General features: G+C 50.1%; 1 protein-coding gene across 6 annotated transcripts in view; it reads right to left on the reverse strand.

Annotated features, from left to right (window-relative positions):
* The window catches only part of SLC20A2 (solute carrier family 20 member 2), a 94,649-nt gene that overhangs the window by 39,470 nt on the left and 39,276 nt on the right, over positions 1–15,903 (reverse strand). Inside the window, exon 1 of one of the 6 annotated variants that reach the window (XM_058669809.1) lies at positions 3,220–3,238. The exons of the other annotated variants lie outside the window; for them this stretch is intronic. The gene's annotated coding sequence lies outside the window, so the exon portion shown is untranslated. Of the gene's footprint in view, positions 1–3,219; positions 3,239–15,903 lie in introns of those variants that run through there. 6 annotated transcript variants of the gene reach the window in all.

The following is a 15,903-nucleotide window of genomic DNA, read 5'->3' on the forward strand; positions in this document are numbered from 1 at the left end:
GGGAAACTTCTCTGTCACTCACAGAGGGCAGCAAAGGTGGGAGTGCCAAGGCCTCAAGGCAAGATGAGGGAGGGGATGGAGCAGACCGTGGTGTTGCTGTCTGCTGCCTAATTTGCTCCAGAACAGCTGAGCGGCAGGGGGTGGGGATTGGGGGAGGAGGCTCCATGTCCTCCTCCTCCTCTCTGGCCCTCTCACCTGACCTCAGCCCTCAGCCCCTGTCCATGGCAGGGGTGCCTCTGCATAAGCCTTGGGGCTTCCGGGCCCTGGGGTTCCTTGTGCCAGGATAAAACTGTCCCTGACAGCTGCATGGCTCACGCCTCACTCCATGTAGGGCTCTGCTCACATGTCACTGCCCAAGCCAGCTTCCCCTCCCCTTGCCCGTCACCGGACTCAACCAGACTCACTCCTGCATGTACTCATTCATCCCTCTTGGGCTGGAACACAGGGACTTCTGCCAGTGCTGTATCCACGGTGCCCACAGCAGTGCCTGGCATGTGGGAACCCTTGCTCGCCTGCTGAGTGAACCAAGGAGGCACACTGCTTAGTGACTGCACAGATCTCTCCCATCCCTCATGCTGCAATGGGGAGGGAATGCCACAGTTGCCACCAGTGCTCTCTCAGCTGCAGCACCTATTCCTGGCATGGCGTCAGGAATACACACAGGACACTCGAGAGCCCCGTGGGTTTCCTCATAAGTGCTCTAGGGTTGACCTGAACACAGCAGACTCACCCTGTTAGCAGCAACATTATTTGGGGTGGGGTCGGGGATGCAGGACACTAAAGCGCATGTATGTTGTGATTATGGAGGTGTGAGACAGGCATGGACAAAGATCAAGTTATAACGTGCTGAAATTATAAGAGCAGCAGAATGGGAATTGGTGTGCTGTAGACGGCACTCTGTTTTCTTTCCAGACTGCGGGAGGGTGCTTCCACAAGTCCATGGCAGCTGGAAGTCAAAGTGTCTTTTGGTACAAAAGTTTCTGAAATCCATGCAAGGAGGAGCCTTGCCCTAAAAAAGTTAGTGTAAAATGTATATTATGAAAAAAAACCCCATTTACAGATTTCAAGTATTTTTTAAAAAAAAGATTCGATTCATTCATTAATTCAAAACATGGAGTAAAAGAGAGAAATGGAGAAAAGGTAAGAGGGAATCCTTCATTTGCTGGTTCACTGTCCCAAGTGGTCTCAATAGCCAGGGCTGGGCCAGGCCAAAGCCAGGAGCCTGGAGCTTCATCTGGGTCTCCTACCTGGGTAACAGGAGCCCAAGTATCTGGGGCCATCGTATGGTACTTTCCCAGGCACATCAGCAGGGAGCTGGATTGGAAGCGGAGCAGCAGGGACTTGAACCAGCACCTGATATGATATGCTGGCATTATAGGCAGTGACTTAATGTGCTGCACTCAATACCAGTGCCTAACTTTAATTCTATTTCTCCATAAACTTGTTGAAGCATCCTCTGATAGCATGATTACATGTTTTTCAAGTAAAAATAATATACAACAAACAAATCAACACGTACCGGGCCTGGCGGCGTGGCCTAGCAACTAAAGTCCTCGCCTTGAACGTGCCCCGGGATTCCATGTGGGCGCCGGTTCTGGTCCCGACAGCTCCACTTCCCATCCAGCTCCCTGCTTGTGGCCTTGGGAAGCAGTTGAGGACGGCCAAAAACCCGGAAGAGGTTCCTGGTTCCCGGCTTCAGATCGGCACAGCACTGGCCGGGGAGTGAATCATCAGACAGAGGATCTTCCTCTCTGTCTCTCCTCCTCTCTGTATATCTGACTTTGTAATAAAAAAATAAATAAATCTTTAAAAAAAAACAAATCAACACATACCACCACCTGTATATGCACTGACACAAAATGTGCATGGCTACATCTGAGCCAGGGCAGACAGAGGACTAGACTCGTGTAGCCAAAGCCCTCCCACCCTGATATGCACCTTGTTACAGCTCCAAACCAACTAGGAGACAGGAACACAGAGCCCCTAACCACAAAAGACCCTCTACTGCCTTGTGAAAGGGTATCATTAACCTGCCTGTGAGCCCAGGGTAGCCCAGTGTGCTGTGCACGCGCGCGCACACACACACTCAACTTTCCTTGGGTGACACTAGTGAGCCAGGCTACTGAGCCCCAGGAAACAAAACCAACAGTCCTGCAGGGAAGAGGGAGCCAAGATGGGGGGGGCAGTGGGGGGTAGCAAACCAGGCTGCTGGAAAAGGGCCCTCCACAGCACCCATGCAGCCCATGTGCCAGAGCCCCAGGCGAGCAGTCCACAACTGTCTGCTGTACCGTGCCTTCTCATTGACAGCTTTTTGCAGGTCATCTGATGGATCTGAGGCTGCCGTTTTCCGACAGCCTCCTCTGTGTCCATCCTCAGGGGAGATCAAAGGGTGTGACCCTACCATATGTGGATCTCAGAGCCTAGGGCAGGCATTAAGGTCTACAGACGTGTGCCCGTGGGCTGTGGTGAGACACGGCACCATGGCAGCAGGGATCAGGTATGACCTGTCCCAGCAGGCAGCTGAAGGAGCAGACCTGAGCCCGGGGATGGGCAGGAGAATTCACTCTGGGGTTGGCTGAGGCACTGCTTCCCAGTGCTCCTCAGCGCAAGGGGGAAGGGTGGAGCCATGAGGGACATTGTGCCAATATTCAAACCCTGGGGTGCTACTGATGAGCCTAGATCAGACACGGCTTTCCTGCCTGCCTTCCTTCCTTCCTTCCTTCCTTTCCTAAAGGAAGATACATTCTTTATTTGAAAGGCAGAGTAGGGCCCGGCGGCGTGGCCTAGCAGCTAAAGTCCTCACCTTGAATGCCCCGGGATCACATATGGGCGCCGGTTCTAATCCTGGCAGCTCCACTTCCCATCCAGCTCCCTGCTTGTGGCCTGGGAAAGCAGTCGAGGACAACCCAAGGCTTTGGGACCCTGCACCTGCATGGGAGACCCGGAAGAGGTTCCAGGTTCCCAGCTTCGGATCAGCGCAGCACCAGCCATTGCGCTCTCTTGGGGAGTGAAACATAGGACGGAAGATCTTCCTCTCTGTCTCTGCTCTCTGTATATCTGATTTTGTAATAAAAATAAATAAATCTTTAAAAAAAAAAAAAGAAAGGCAGAGTAACAGATAAAGGAGGAGAGACAGAGAGCAAAAGTGATCTTCCATCTACTGGTTCACTCCCGAAACGGTTGCAAGAGCCCAGGCTGAGCCAGTTCAAAGCCAGGAACCTGAAGCTTTTTCTGTGTCTCCCATGTGGATGCAGGGCTCCAAGCACTTGGTTTATCCTCTGCTGCTTTACTGGGAGCCTGGAGAGGAAGTGGAGCAGCTGGGTCTCAAATCGTCACCCATTTGGGATGCTGGCATTAAAGGCAGAGGCTTAAGCTGTTATGCCATGGCGGTGACTGCCAGACTTGGTATTTTGGGGAGATCACTCGGGCCACAGCATGGGGAAGAGACTGGATGGAAGACAAGAACAAAAGCACAGAGATCAACAGGAGGCCCTGCGTGGGGCAGACCAGCAGGAGCGCCTGGGAGCCGCGGGCCAGGCAACGGGATGGGCGTACGGGTGGAGAGGGCAGGTAAAGGGAGAGAAAATAATGGCAGAGGCCTTTCAGTGGTGAAACTCAACGGAAAGTGGCGATGGCTTGTGGGTAGGGTTGAGAGATGATAGAGAGCTGCTGACTGACAGAGCTAGGCTGCGCTTCTCTCTCTTTAGTTCTGCTTTCTGGTGCCAGGATGGGGTTTGAGCACAGCTCCCTTGGACACACTGCACCTGGGGGCAGAGTGTAGGTGCACAGGCCTGCAGGGGAGGCTGGGGCAGCCCAGAGCCGCAGCGGGTGGGGGTGGGGTTGGGGATGAATTACCCTGTGTTGCTGTTGGCAGGAGCTCCCTATGCAGGTAAACTTGGTCAGTTACCTGCACAGTTGTGTTGTGGGTTTCTCTCCTGTGGTCACAGCCTGACCAGTCTGCCGCAGCCCAACAGAAGATCGGAATGGTTACTATGTCCTGGGTCACCGAGGCCCATTATTTTGCTGCAAGCATGAATACTCTGCTTGCCTCCCCTTGCCATCAAGTTTTAGAGGTCATAACAAAATCTGACCAAGTTCTTACATGACTACAAGATCCCCTACATACAATGGAGCCAGTGGCAGGCTGGGGGACCCACACAAAGGCCAGACCTGCCAAGGATCCGGAGAGCCCAAATCCAGAGTGGCTGAGGTCTAAGTTGGCCAGGTGGCAAAGTTTTAAAGTTGGATGTCAAAGTGGGGGAAACACTGACTCGCTGGATACAGAAGTGGAGTGAGGCAAGAGCTGACACCCTGGAAAGAAGAGAGAAGTTAGATCCTTACATCACACCAAAGATTTCAGAGTAAAGTTGGAAATGCAAGGAGAGTAAGAAAGCATACAGGTAAACGTGTACTCAAAATCCACCTGTGGGCATTCTAGACATGACACTGTGTGCGTGAGAACCACGTACCCTGGAGACAGCAGGGTCTCCGGAGCAGCACACAGAAGTGTTCCCGACTTCAGGGCTGCTAGGAATTCCCAGCTGACCACTCCCTGTAAGGGCTTTTCTGGAACAGACCAGTGTCATTGTGTAAGGACATATGGGAGGCTCAGAACAAGCTTCCTAACTCTTGCCCTGTGGTTGGGTCTCATAGGACAGATACCCTACCGTCTGCGGATGCTGCCCTCCTGTATTCTAGGAGCTTCTGAACAGCTGTGAGGGGCGTGCCCAGTGTGCAGCAGGCTAGCAACAGCCTCATTGTTCCTCACAGCTCCTCTAGTGTGTGTCCTCAGAACCACAGGATGCAGGTTTGGAACCCTGGGGACCAGGAACCCACTCAGGGTAAGGATGGGCAGATCAAGTCCTGGGGCTGTAACAGTCGGGGAACTTGAGCCCCAACCCATTTCTGTTACTCACTGGTGACGACATTGGGTAAGCCCTGTTACACAGCAGCTGTAGATGCGGAAAGTGGTGATGCGCACACTGAAAGGAATTACAGTGAAGGACCACAGCTCATCTGTGGGCTCTGTAAGCCGGGGGCAGGCCTTAACCATCCTGTCATGTGCTCACAGCTACCTGAAGTTTCAAAGCTTTACAGCATGCTGCTTCTCTCTCCCTTCCCAGCTCCCCCCATCCCAGGAGCCACCGGGGTATGCCTTGCCCTGCCACCACCTCCCTGCCAGGCAGATACCAGCCTTGCATTGGCATCAATGGTGACACACTCTGCCAGGGGTGGGAACTTTATGTGGAGGGAGATGAGGAGGTCGAGGAAAGGCAACACTGGGGCTGGTGTTGTGGTGTACTGGGTTAAGTCGCCACCTGTGACAATGTTAGCACCCCATTTGGGCACCAGTTGGAGTCCCAGCTGCTCCACTTGCAGTCTAGTTCCCTGCTAATGCATCAGGGAAATCAGCAGAAGATGGCCCAAGTGCTTTGACCCCTGCACCCCTACTGAAGACCCAGATGTACCTCCTGGCTCCTGGCTTTGGCCTGGCCCAGTCCTGGCCATTGTAGCCACCTGGGGAATGAACCAGCAGATGGAAGACCTCTTTCTGTAACCCCACCTTTTAAATAAATAATAAAATAAATCTTTCAAAAAGACAGTGAAACACTCATGAATGCTAAAAAAAAAAAACAAAAAAACAAAAAAACAAAAAAAAAACCCTAACAGCGTCCAAGCCTCTTGGGAAGCAGTCTGGTGGTATGTGCTACACAGCCAGGTCTGGACATGTGTGCCCACACTCAGAACACTGCTGGTGACCCTCAACAAAACTGATCAGAAAGGAAAACCGCATGGACACAACTGATGACATTTTCCTGTCCCTTTATGGCAAGCACACCCCACTTCCCCATATACCCAGACACCCCCACCCTGCCACCAAGTCTACTAGGACGTAACATAAGACACTGAAGCAAAACTGGGAAGTCCAGCAAGGGCCCAGGACAGCTGCCTGACAGCTGTTTCAAGAGTGGCAACGTGGGGGCCAGTGCTACGGTATAGCATGCTAAGACTCTGCCTGTAGTGCCAACATCCTACATGGATGCCAGCTCGTGTCTTGGCTATTCCACTTCCTATCTAGTTTCTTACTTATGGCCGGGTAGCTGACGGGGGTATACACAGTTCCCCAGAGTCAGTACTTGTTCTCAGCAGGTGCATGTGCTAGGCTGGTTGCAAGACAGCCATCCCAGCAGCCCGTGAGGGACCTGGGGATGTTCCTCACGACACATACCTCAAAGGTTTGTGGAAACAGGAACGGCATTTAGGTGTGGGTAGACACTGACGCCTAGGGACGTGTACTGTGGTGCCCCTTGTTACAATCAAGACAGAGGAAAAACTGTCTCAATGTCTCCAGACAAGAGAAAGGCTGAGAAATGACCAGAGGACTCGAACTGCGGCCCAGAGCACGAAGCCACTGCTCACGATGCTGGCATCCCACAGGGGAGTATGAGTTTGAGTCCCAGCTGCTCTGCTTCTGATCCCGTCCCCTGTTAATGTGCCTGGAAGGCAGCAGGCGATGCCCCTGCCACTGATGGGAGAGACCCGGATGGAGTTGCTGCCTCTCAGCTTTGGCCTGGCCCAGTCTGGCCATTGTGGCCTTTTGGGGTGTGAATCAGTGGATGAAAGATCTCCCTCCTTCCCCTAAGGTTGACATGCTAAGTAGTCACTAAGCAGGACACGAGCTGTGAGCTTCTCATGAGCCCAGGATGCAGTGACATGATGTGATCAAACAGTGGGCCTCCCAGCAGCACGTGGGCAGGCAGAGTTTACTCGGTTTCCCATCCACAGCCCAGATGTCGCCAATGCTGCTGCTGGCTCACAGATGTGCTGGTACTCTGTGCTCAGGGGGAAGGCCTCAGCGTGGCCCTCCAGCCACCCAGTCTGCCCGGTGGGCGGGACTCGACGGCCCCTTCCTCAGCGCCTCCTCTCCTGAGATTCCTCTCTCCACTTTTCCAGAGATCTGTCTACTGGGACTGAACTCACCACCACCACCTTTACCACCACCTCCACCACCACCACCACCACCATCATCCTCACGATGTCCTGACAGTGCCAAGTACTTTGCAGGCCTCTGAAACAGCACCGGAGGTACATGCTTACAAGAAGCAACCTCTAATTCTTCTGTTTTTCCTGTATGGGGTTCATAGCTCTGGAGACGTAGGCACAATGTTGGAGTTGGAAGGGACTGGCTTGGTCGGTGGGTTACAGGCGTGACTGACAGAACGCTTGGGTAATAAGTCGCTAAGGCTCTTCTCTGGCTATGGTCAATTCGCACGTGGGGAGCAGGCGCCCAGCTGCACTCTCCGTTGGGCCTTCCCAGCTCCCATTCCTGTGACCCTGACTTGAGCAAGGCAGTGAGTAGGGAGAGGCGACTGGGCGGGAGGACAGGCTGATAAGGACAACCGGCTGCTGAGAAGGCCATAGCGCTTGTGTCCCTGAGGGACATTCAAGGTCAGCCAACACCCAGCAATGCCTGCTGCATCAAGCAGAGACTGTGGGCTCAGGCAGTGGCAGCTCGCCACCTAGAGCTGTCAGCCACACAACGGTCCCACGGGGAGAGGGCTGGAAACTTCTGACCCTTTCCCGGGGCAGATGCAGTCAGCAGTATCGCTGGTTAACTTTTGGTCCTCGCCTCCATCTCACGTTTCCACTCTGGCACTTGAGGCTTGGTCCTCCCAGCCCGGGCCTGTGGCCTCTCCGGGCTTCCCTCCTGCTGCTCTCACTGTCCTGCCTGTATGCTGCCCATCCCAACCATTTACATTTCTTTCCAGCTCAAGACAACTTGTGTGAGGTTTTCCTCACAGCCTTTTGCTGTAAGCAGGCAAGTTATGTAAAACCTACTGACTAAACACATTTTTAAAGGATTAAAGAAACAAGCAGCAAAAAAAAAAAAAAAAAAAAAAAAGAGGTCAAGGCCAAAGAGTTAAGGGTGCCATGGAGAGAAGGAGCGAAGATTGGAGTGCCTGCTCCACCCTAGATGACACAGGTGATGGTTCCAGTGCTGAGGTGAGGTCCTTGCCACCCACGTGGGAGACCAGATGGAGCCCCAGGCTCCTGACTTCACATGGCCCAGCCCTGGGTGTTGTGGGCATCCGGAGAGGGAACCACCAGAAGGCACATCTTTATCTTTTTGGCTTTCCAAATCAAAGAAATGAATAAATGAAAATGAGGCCAAGAAACAGCTATGATGTACACCAACTATTCTTACCTAATTTGAAGATGTAACACAATGAACAAAACTTTCATGTCACAGGACCAGCTGCATTTTGATGGGAAGACAGAATTTAAAGTCAGGTGTGGCACTGTAGGTGGCAGATCAGCATCCCATCAGATCAGCATCCCATCAGAGAACCAATCTGAGTACTCCCCCTCTCCCCAATCCATTTCCCATCCAGCTCCCTGCTGATCCGCCTGAGAAAGCAGTGGAGGATTGCCCAGACCCTCGGATCCCTGCACCTGTGTGGGAGACCCAGCTCTTGGCTCCTGCCTTCAGCCGGGTCCATCCCTGGCCATTGGGACTATCTGGGGAGTGAACCAGTGGATGGGAGATTTCTGCCTCTCTACCTGCCTTTCAAATACATAGACTCATGTTAAAACAAAAACAAACAAGCAAACAACAACAAACAACCAATTAAAAAAAAAAAAACAGGAAAAGGCCATCATTAACTGAATGGGCTACTGCCCACCAGTATGCGCCCGGACTGGACGTGGAGCGTCCCTGTGACAGGGATTTTTTTCAGCTGATCCCCACCTTGCTAGCAGTGCCTCTAGAGTGACTTGGACTAGAACAGCCACACTTTCATTCTGAGAAGGCAGCGAAGGCTTTGGAACGTTACTGTACCCCCTTGCCTGCCTTTCTGTATGCACTACCCATGGATTCCCCCACAGAGGGTCCCAGTGTTTGTTCCCTGGTCACACCAAACACAGATGAATTTTTGTGAGCAGATCACTTGGGAAACTTCTGTCAGCCTAGGATCAACTCGTTCCAATTCTATGCCCTCAAGCGTGGCACGGCTTGGCTCAGTTCCAGGGGTTATATTAGGGAAATAGTTTCCGCCACAGTTTAAAATGGAACTGTGGATGTAAACAGATATCTTGGTTCTTACATATTTATCTGCTATTTTTATTCTGATTATGCTGGAGACTCCATTAACGAGGTACTTCTAAAACTGACCCTTCCTATTATCGTATATTCATTCTGTTAGTGCAGTATTAATATAAATAGAGCAGTTGATATGCCAGCATTAGAATCTTAACTACTTTCCCTGCTCAATTTACAACTCCATATTTCTTGTAGTCATTCCAGAGATTTTTTTAGGAAAAAAAAAAAAAAAACCACCTGTTTATTTAAGAGGCAGTGAGAGAGACAGGGAGAGATGTCTCCCAGGGCTTTCAGTGGCTGGGACAGGGCCAAAGTCAGGAGCTGAGAACTCAGTCCAGGTGGTAGGAGCCCAGTTACCTGAGCTGTCCCTGCTACCTTCTGGGGTCTGTGTTGGCAAGAAGTTAGAGACAGGGGTCAGGGATTGAACCCAAATGTTTCAGTGTGGGGTGCTGGCACCCTAGCCTCTGGGCCACCTAACTCCATACTTCACCTGCTCTTCTCTCCAGACACTGTCAGGCAACAGCTTCCAGGCAGGAGACAGATAAATGACCACAGGCTGATGTGGCCTCTTCCTCGGATGCAGAAATCTGGTGTCTGGGGTGCTGAGTCCCATCAGTGGTCTGCTAGATTAGCAGGGCAGACAGGCAAAACCAGACCACAGCGTCCCCCAAGATTCACTGACGTGGCAGATTAGGCGGAGGTTCAGCAGGCCCTCAGTGGCTCCCAAAGAGATGGCTGACACAGAACTCCTTCCCCTACCAGAGCCTCTCTGCAGGGTGCAACCTGCTTGGGCAGATGCCAGACTATGGCAGGACCCAGCTTGCTCTGGCACAGATCATCAGGACAGGCTCCTTGGGGACAGGACCTGCTGCTGGAAGTTCATGACACTGGGAACTGCTGGCTAAATTAAGACACTGTACCACGGCAACAAGCCCTTGGTTAATACAAAAGCTCTGAGACACTTGGTAAGATCTTGTGAGAGCCCTCCCTTCACTCAGACAGGTCCCCCTGGCACTTGGTACTTAAAACAGGATCGAGCACTCTCTACTGAGCAGGTGACTAGCTGCGGCTTCAGTTTCCTTCTTTATACAACACAGAGCCAGGGAGGATCCTGGGAAGGAAACACCAACAGCCAGGCTGCTGCCGTGGAACCCTATGTCAGCTCAGCAAGCAGAGAGAAACATGCAATGACACTGCCATTTTATTACTGCCTCCTCAATTACTTTCACATGCGTAAGTTACTGCCTAGTGTGTATAAATCACTAGTGTATAAACCACTAGTATAAGTCCTATTTAGTGTGTGTGTAAATCATTATCATGCGTTTAAATCACTGGTGCATATAAATCACTATCTAGTGTGTAAATCACTATGACGTGTGTGAAACACTAATGCAAGTCACAACTCCGGACTCCGGCACATCACTAGTGTATGTGTGCGTGCATGAAGCACTGCCCGGTGTCTTTCCAGCGGCAAGAACTCTGTCTTGTGAGGGGGTCTATTGGCAATGGAGGCTTCTCTTGGGAATGCTCTTGCTTTAGCTCCCCTCTGGAAGCACCTGCTTTCGCTGTCCTGCCATTTTGGCTGAGCATTTCGTTGATAATCTCAGCGGACTTTCACAGCACTTGGCAGTCGCCCCTCTGCTGTCTTCAAGGTTTTCTCCACCTTCAAGTTTTGACTAAAATAAATCTGCGTGGACAGCCCAACTGGAGTTTGTTCAGCTTCTTGGAAGTGTAGATTGGTAAATTAGAACATTCTTTCAATATTTAGAACTACTAATAATACTTAACTTTTCTTCTGCCTCTTTCTCTCTTCTTGCCACTCAAATTTACTGTTCAGTCTTTTGAGTGAGTTTTTCATTTTGGCTACTGTGCTTTTAAACTCCAGAATCTCCTGTTTTAACTAGATGTTCTGAATTATAGCAAGATTCAGAGAACACAAAATGTATTTTGTTAGCCACTGGTAACGGTGCAGTTCAGTGGTACTAAGTTTATTTGCCACCGTCACCACCACGCATCTCAAGAACCTTCCCATTTCTCCAAGTAAAACTCTGAACCTAGCTGCTCACTGCCTCTCTACCCCAGCTCCTGCCAACCTCCATGCACCTATCTGTACAACTCTGATGCCCTGAGGAACTCCCCTGAATGGAAAGCTGCAGAATGTGTCCTTCCGCGGCTAGCTTACGTCACATCAGTGGTCCTCCATGTCACAGCACACATCAAAGGTCCTTCCTTTGTCAGGCTTAGTACTTTTCCATTGTATGTAAGCTGTATTTTGTTCGCCCATTGATGAGACACCTGGGTAGCTCCCACCGTCTGGCTATAATGAGTAATCCTGCTCTTACAATAGTTATGCATACACCCCTTTGGGACCAAGATTTTGGCTCTATCCCCATGGGAGGAATTGCTAGCACAGAAAGTATTCTAAGCTTTTGAGAAGCTGCCCTGCTGCTTCCCACAGCAGCCTAATCATTCAACACTGCCACCAATGACAGATAGAATTTCCATTTCTCCATGTCCTTTCCAACACTTGCTATTTCCCTTGACCTTCTCTTTAATAGGAGCCATCCCAACAGTGTGAGTGATATCTCACTGTGGCTTTCATTTTCATTTCTTCATACACATCTCCCTTCCTATACTTTTTTTAAAAAAAAGATATTTATTTTCCCTTTATTAGAAAGGCAGAGAGGCAGATCTTCCATCTGCTGGTTTACTCCTAGCAGGGCTAGGCCACACCAAATGCCAGGAGCATCTGGAATTCGATCTGGGATATAGGGACCCCATTATTTGCACCATCACCTGCAGCCTCCCATGGTGTGTGAGAACAGGAAACAGAACTGCAGAGGCCAGGATACTCAGCAGGTTTACTGAACTAGGATGTGGGTGTCCCCAGTGAGGTCTTAACCACTGCACCACATGCCTGCCTTGGTTTGTATTTCTGATCGGTGACACCAATATCTTGCCACAGACTTGCTGACCAGCTCAGTATCCTCTTCAGAGAAATACCTGTTCAAGTACTCTGTCCATTTAAAAACCAAGCTACTGCTTGTTGTTGCTGGGGCTTATTCGCTTGTTACATAGGTTAGATACTAACCCAGTATCAGATACATGAACATGACTTGTAAATATTTTCTCGTGTTAGTTTTCATTGTGATGCAGACCAGGAATTTTACTTTCACTGTGCTTTGAGCGACACATCTCCATTTTCCCTTCTTCTATAACTTTTAGCTCTTTAAAAACATTCTGTTGAAAGTTGGCTGCTATAATATTTATAATGTCTGCTACAATACGTGGGTGTCTTCTGAAGTGGTCTCTGTCACCTGTTTCTCCACGCCGTGTGTGCCAGAACAGCCAGTTTCCCTACATGTCTCACAATTTTCTGAAAACTGGACCTTTTGGAAAAGACAGCGTGGCAGCTCTGGTTTTGGATCCCTACACACACACACACACACACACACACACACACACACACACGCTCCACAGGGGTTTGTGTGTTTAGCTGAACCGATCCAGTGAACTCCATTTCCCCTACAGTGTGCAGCTGCTGATCTCTCTGCTCAGATTTTCCTCATGTTTTTCCACCTCAATCTGGCTTGGAAGGGGTCAGCCGGGGGACAGCACGAGCCACTTAAAGGTCAGGGCTTGCGCTGAGCCCTCGGCCAGCCCGTGCCCTCCACAGCTTAGGGAGTTTGGGAGAGGGATTTTCTCAGACACAGGGGCGGCCCACAGGCGTGCTCAGGCAGCTGGAATGGTTCTGTGGTCCGTGTGTGGCACCGCTCGTAGGACTCGCGCACGCGCGTGTGTGTGTGTGTGTGTGTGCTGTGTATTATAAAAATTCCCAGAGTAAGGTGATTTTATTGTGTAGACATTGTCTAACCGAGCTGAGTCCAACCTCACTAACTTGAGTTCTTGCAAGCTCACTATCTCACAGGAAGACCCCAGGTAAAATTGGGCTCTTAATACTGCCCAGTGAAGATGGCTGCTTCTCCGAATGCTGTAAAATGTAAACTTTTTAAAAAGAAATGCACTATTCCAATACTTTCTAGTGTGATGTTATTAAGCTTTTACAACTGGTACAGAGCAGTTTCTTCCGGAATGGGCTTCCGACTTGGTTTTCTTCAGGCACGGATTCTGGATTTATTTAATTATTACTGACAAGTCTCGCAGAGCCTGAAGACATTTTTGATTTAAAGATCAGAGAAGAATCAAACAGGAGGAGAGGTGGTGAGAATCGGGCTTGACAGAAAGAGGTGCCTGGACCACACGCGCTCCTGTCTAAGTCCCTAGGGATATGGCACGCTGCATGATGGGTGGAGGCAGAAGCGACAGAACATTCCAGAAACTCTCCATTCCTGCTCCTGCTGCCACTTTAACTCCCATTCAAATCTACAGCCACCACCGTTCCTGAAACCTCTGTCACAGATGGGCTCACTTGTAATTCCCAGCGACAACTCTGTCCTCTCCTGCTTTTGCAAATGAATGAGTGAACAAACAGGAACAAGGAACTCAGGCCAAATTTCTAAACTGAGATCCATTCTCCTCTCCCTTCCACAAAGGCCACCCACTTTCTCTTGCAGGGCACCGCATTAGTTTCTTTCTGCCTTGTCTAACTCAGTCTCAGGAAATATTTTCTCATGTGTTCTAGACTTCTTTGAAAAATAAATGTTTCTTCGAGCCATTCAAAGTGCGGAGAGTTTTATGGGCTAAGTTTTAACTGTCTATTTATTTACTCCATCTTGATAAGGCACTTTACCTGCGTGTGCTTGAGCAGCATGGGGCAGAGTCTGGGGGCTGGGCATGGCTTGGGCCTTGCTTGCCTGGCTGACACAGTGGCAAGGGCCTTGCCACAATCCTCACCAGGATGGAACTCCATCCATGGCTGGTCTGACTATCTGAGTTAAAGGCTCCATGCCCAGCTCATCCTGCACTACTGGGAGGGGACAATGGCACAGAGAGGAATCAGATGATGACTTCCACCGCAGAGGCGGAAGACAAACATGGAAGCGAGGGCGGGAAGAGTCCACCGAGAGGCAGGAAGGACGCTCTGACGCTCTAGAAGCCAGCTTTCTGAGCCCCAGGGGCTTCAGGGAAAACATCCAGGAGGAGAGGGACTCCTAAGCAGAAGCAAGGACATGGCAGCACGTGGTAAGAATATTCTTCTGGTGCCTCAAATGAAACCCGGTGACCAATCCCACTTCACTCAGAGCTCCGTGCCTAGGAATGAGTTTTAGAGAGACAGACCCTACATTTCTAGTCATAGTGCTATTCCCACATGCTTTCACACAAAGCAAGCTGGGAGCCGAGTGGGGACAGTGGGGTGTCCTACTGTTTTTGCTCAGGATTTTATTCAATTACCTGCCACCAGCACTGAAAGTTACCCAAAATAACCTCTGATGAAGGCCAGGAGGACATGCTGGCAGTATCTGGCAGAGGGAGCCAGAGCTCTTAAAGTGCCATCACTGTTGGCAATACCAGGGAGGTGTACCCTGATGCTACAAAGACAAACACTCCGGCGGAACCACCTGGGTGATTCCTTCTTCCCTTATTTTGTCACTGTCACTCTACCACACAGGGTCCCACCCACTCACTACTTTGAACTTAAAAGAGTTTAAATTGTGTTGTGCTCCCTAACCCAGTTTAAATGGATGATTCTAACAGCAAAAGTATTATTTTCACTGAGGGCTGGTGCGGTGACATAGTGAATAAAGCCATCACCTACAGTGTCTCTGTCCCATATGGGCACTGGTTCAAGTCTTAGCTGTTCCACTTCCCATCCAGCTCTCTGCTTGTGGCCTGGGAAAGCAACAGAAGATGGCCCAAAGCCTTGGGGCCCTACACCTTGTGAGAGACCTAAAAGAGGCTCCTGGCTCCTGGCTCCTGGCCCATGGGCCTTGGCTTCGGATCAGCGCAGTCCTGGCCGTTGCCAGTATTTTGGGGATGTGAAAGGGAAGATGTAGGATCTTCTCTGTTTCTTCCCCTCACTCTGTAATTCCTTCAAATACATAAATACACTTTTTTTTAATAGGCTGGACCTTTTGCCGCTGAGTAAGAGTGCACCTGAGATCCTGGTCAATCAGGTCAGGCCAGAATTCCTTAGGATCCAAAGCCAAAGTGGTCCCAACTGAAGACTACCACGCTCAGTAAAATAAGCCAGTCCCTAAAGAACAGATACCTTATGTTCTCTCTGATACAAGCTGGCCTTAATGCAAAATGCAAAACAAACAGATATACAGGTTAACATGTATATACATATATTCTCCTGGAGGAACTGTATAATGAAGACCAGCATATTGGGAAGTGAAGATACAATGCAGGGCCCAGTGTGGTAGCCTAGTGGCTGAATCCTTGCCTTGTATCCACCAAGATCCCATATGGGCGTTGGTTCATATCCCAACAACCCTTCCAGGTCCCTGCTTGTAGCTGGGAAAGCAGTCGAGGATGGCCCATGAGATCCTGCACCCCCATGGGAGACCTGGAAGAAGCTCCTGGCTCCTGGCTTCAGACTGGCTCAGCTCCAGACTTTGCAGCCACCTGGGGAGAGAACCAGCAGATGGAAGATTTTTCTCTCTATTTCTCCTTTTCTTTGTACATCTACTTTTCAATTTAAAAAAAAGTTTTTTTAAGATACATTGCAGTGGGCATCTCTACTCCTGAATAAAAGGAGAGCTCCCAGGGAAACAGCTGAATATATCTTGACAATATGAACTAGATTTTCTACCTTTGTCTATTCCTACAATGCCATGATGCACTTAAATAGCAGTATGTTAAACCTTTAACTCTTACTAAAGGAGTATATGACTGTAGTA

Source organism: Ochotona princeps, chromosome 11 (assembly GCF_030435755.1).
Source record: "Ochotona princeps isolate mOchPri1 chromosome 11, mOchPri1.hap1, whole genome shotgun sequence".
NCBI lineage: Eukaryota > Metazoa > Chordata > Mammalia > Lagomorpha > Ochotonidae > Ochotona > Ochotona princeps.